Source organism: Mustela putorius, unplaced genomic scaffold, assembly GCF_011764305.1.
Source record: "Mustela putorius furo isolate JIRA1106 unplaced genomic scaffold, ASM1176430v1.1 tig00000832_pilon_pilon_pilon, whole genome shotgun sequence".
NCBI lineage: Eukaryota > Metazoa > Chordata > Mammalia > Carnivora > Mustelidae > Mustela > Mustela putorius.
Genome location: NW_025421491.1, coordinates 3,046,095 through 3,050,540, shown reverse-complemented (window position 1 = coordinate 3,050,540; position 4,446 = coordinate 3,046,095).

Sequence of the window (4,446 nt, the reverse complement as noted above, 5' to 3'; positions counted from 1 at the left end):
TTGAGCCCCACATCGGGCTCCCTGCTCAGCAAAGACCCTGATTTCTCTCTCCCTCTGCCTGCTGCTCTGTTTACTTGTGCTCTCTCTCTGTGTCAAATAAATAAATAAAATCTTAAAAAAGAAAATGTTTGGATTAGTTTCCTAATACTGAAAACTTCTAGCTCCTGGTTGAAAGATCTGTATATCAGATGTCTGATTTGTAGCTTCTCAATGGCAGCATTTTTTTATGCATAACACACTATGTAAGTTCCTTGTATGATTAAGTAAACTGCCTTCTCATAACATCCTGGGGGCCCAGATGTCACATAAAGGCCACACACCCACTTGGAAAAGGTCACTGCTTTCCACAACATAAAAATACCAGATTATGCATGGGACATGGATGCTTTCATTAATCCACAGGGGTTTTCCTAATTAATTGTATTTATCAAGCCTATTGTTAGATCTTTAGATTATAAATAGCTTCATGGTCTTTTTTTTTTTTTTTTTTTTTAAGATTTATTTATTTATTTTCTTGAGAGAGAGAGAGAGTGGAGGAGCAGAGGGAGAGAGAGAGAGTGCATTTCAAGCAGATTCCCCACTGAGGACGGAGCCCTCTACCAAGCTCAAGATCACGACCCAAGCCGAAACAAAGAGTTGGATGCTCAACCGATTGAGCAACCCAGGCGCCCCACATGTTTTATTTTTTAAGTAAATCTTTAGTTTTAACTTTTAGATATTTCCCAGCACCAATTAGGTAAGGAGAGTTATGAACAATCAGCTTTTATTTCAAGGCACAACCCAAACTTTCAAAACCTATATTCCCACCCCCCAAAAATAGAAAAATGGGAGTACCTGGGTGGTGCAGTCTGTTAAATGTCAAACTCTCGGTATCAACTCAGCTCTTGGTATCAACTCTTGTTATCAACTGGGGATCTCAGGGTCCTGAGATTGAGTCCCATATGGGGCTCCCTGCTCAGTGTGGAGTCTTCTCGTGATGCTCTTCCTCTGTCCCTCCGCACCCACGCTCACACACTCTCTCTCAAATAAATACATAAATCTTTAAAAAATAGAAAAATAATCATAGCAAACATGTTAGCAGTAATGGATAATATCAATTATTGACTTATATTTGTTTGATCAAGACAGTACATTAACACATGCTGAGCCATTTCCTATGCAAAAAGAAAGTAATGCCATCAGTAAAAAGGAGCAGAAATATCAAAATAATTGAGATAAAAATGTCCTTGAGGCTTAAACTCATGAAAATATTTAAAAACTGCTGTGGCAAATATGTCAGAAAAATTGCAGAATTAAGAATGTTTTAAATATTTTTTTGAAGCTTAAAATGAGGGTTATGCCAACATCTCAATATATATATTTTTTGTGAGTGTTGACCTTCAAAAAGTGAGCAAGATATTCATAAGGTAGTGCTTGAGGAGCTTTGTACTGAACAACAGCCAAAAGTATTGGAAGGTACTGGACATTGTAAGGGAGAAGGACACTTCTATACAGTGTCCCACTGAACTCAAGCTAACTATGCTTCTCATTTCTGGTGTTGAGAGCTACCCACATGATGTATTGTTTTATTGCATAATAATTCTGAAGGATCTATCTGAAAGTTTAAGCCCTATGGTTCCTATTTTTATTCAGTTGTTTCAATAAATGCATGAATTAGAGGCAGAGATGTTACTAAAACATCTGGAGAAGGATATCGCTGTCTCTTTCTGCAGAGCCACGGACACATTCCGTACAGCCACTTCTTAACCAGACCTCCAACTCCTCTTTCTCAGAGGCTCTTACCTAATGAAGTCTTAGATCAGAATCCATTGTTATTCCAGCAAAACACCAGATTGACGACTGATTAACAAATACTAAAAATTATAGCTGAGCATTCTTTTCAAAGATCTTCTTGCAAGAGAATCAGTCGTTTTTATGTAGTACGAACCACTCTGAGTCTTACTATCCCAGTAGGATGCTAGGATTCTTTCTAAGTATAGGTGAAATCTCTCTCTAATTGGACACCCATCTAGTTGTGTTTACTGTACTTTTGGAAAACAATCAATGCTTGTTAAATACAGTGTAGGCATGCCTGATAGAGTTGATGACCCTGTTGCTGTCAAGATTGGCTAATACATTGAATATTTTGGCAAATTCTGGTGTAGCCTTTGATTCACCAGCAGCACTTATCTCCTGTTCTGAATCCTCCCCAACTGTGTGCCTTTGGTCTTGTTCTCCATGCCCCAAACACGCCTCCCTCAGTTTATCACAGGGTGCTTTCCTACTAATTCTACTAGATTACAATGCATAATGTCACTTTCTAAAAGACAAAATGCCTCTGAGCTTGTTGAAAGTAGCTATCTCCCCCTGCTTATAATCCTGTTTTCATTCCCTTTATACTACTTTATGTGCTCTAAAATTGTCATATTCTTGATCACTATTTATTATATACATCCTACCCCAGAATGAGTGTAAGCTCCAGAAGGGAAGGGATAGCAGAGAACTTGGCACATAATAGGCATTCTTTATTATATATTGAACAATGATGCACACTAAATGCTGCAGATGAATTAATTAGCTGATACAGTGAAATACTGACTGAGTTGTAAATTGGAAATAATTCTTATACTTAAGTAGATTTTCTTAACCATTTCAAGGAAAATATCTACCCACTGCAAAAGCAAAAGACTGGTCTTATCTAAACAATGAAAGGAATTAAGTAACAGCCATGTCACTGCATACATTCTTTTTAGATCAGTTAAGAATGGGAAAAATGAAAAAGTTTATTTTATATGTTTATTTCTTCTCCACTCTTCTTCCTTTCTTTGTGTGGAGCAGTTTCTGACATATATAATTTCCTTCTCCCAGAAGAACTTCTTTTAAAGTTTTTTGCAGGGGAGTTCTGCTAGCAATGGATTCCCCCCAGGTTGTGTTTGTCTGAGAAAAATCTTTATACTTCTTCACTGTTAAGGAAAATTTTATTGGATATAGGATTCTAGATTAGTGTTTTATTTTTCAACACTTTAAATATTTCACCCCACTCTTGCCTACACATTTTCTGACAAGAAGTCACTATAGTTCTTATTTCCTCTCAACAAGTTGTTTTTTTCTCTTTTTAAAAGATTTTATTTACTTATTTGAAAGACAGAGATCACAAGTAGGCAGAGAGACAGGGAGAGGAAGAGGAAGGGAAGCAGGCTCCCTGCTGAGAAGTGACCCCCCCCCACCCCCCCCCCCCCAGGACTCTGGGATTATGACCTGAGCGAAAGGCAGAGGCTTTAACCCTTTGAGCCACCTAGGCACCCAGTTATTTTTCTATGGCTTTTTTTTTTTCTTTAAGATTTCACTTTGTCTCTGCTTCTCTGTAGCTTGCATATAGCATAAGAAGGTATAATGTTCCTTCTGTTTGTTTTGGTTTGGGTTTGGGTTTTAAAGCCACTCAATTGTAGATATGCTACAGAGCTGTTGCTATAGTGATAAGGTAGGGGAGAGAGGAAGTCTTCTATTATAATTAAAACTCATCTTGTCCTGGACCTGTGTCTCAGACCATGACCTTCAAACATGTTTCTAAGTTTCTGGACCCCCTCCCTGCCGTAGATAGGAAAGCTGGTGGGGACTGAAGTGAGACAAGTGTCCTTTCCTCAGGTTGGGAAAAGCTCTGGTCAAGTCTTTCTTCCTGAAGAGTGGAGATTTGTTATGGAGGAAGTGGGTATGCTTCACCAGGACGGCTCTTCCCCTTCCTCTGATATGGCCATGAGAGTATCTTCCTCAAGTCTTCATTATGAGAAACTGGTGGGGTTCCTGGAGATAAAACGCATGAATTGGGTGGGGGAGCATCCCCAGGACTGTGGCTCTCTAGAGGTATTTAAATTCATGCTGGCTCACACTCCCTTAAATTCCTGCTGTTTGAATTCTGCACTATGGGGTTATGAGATGTGAATACCTGTTTTCAGCCAAGCTTAATAAAGATAGCCCAGACTAAAATGTCAAAAGAAAAAAAAAAAGAAAAAACAACACCCAATGTGTGCAAGTTCTCATCAGTACTCTCCTAAATTTAGATTTTTTTTTTTTTTTTTTTTTGACAGAGAGTGAGATCACAAGTAGGCAGAGAGGCAGAGAGAGAGGAGGAAGCAGGCTCCCCGCTGAACAGAGAGCCCGAGTACTCTCCTAAATTTAAATACTTCCTTCCCTAGCTGACCTGACATCTGACCAAAATGTAACTTATTTAAGCTCAAATCAACAAACATTTTCAAAGAGCTTAGTTATCATTGATACAAAGGCAGCCTTTAAAGGACTTGAAGTCTAGAGAAGAGTTCAGAAATGCAAATAACAAGGAAAAATTGAGCATCATTTTGATGTAAGAACAAGTGGTGAATAGAACAGAATAGAGACTGGTTATAGACACATCCATATAGAGACTTGACTTATGAAAAAGAAGGCACTGGGAACTCAGTGCAGTAGGAAAGG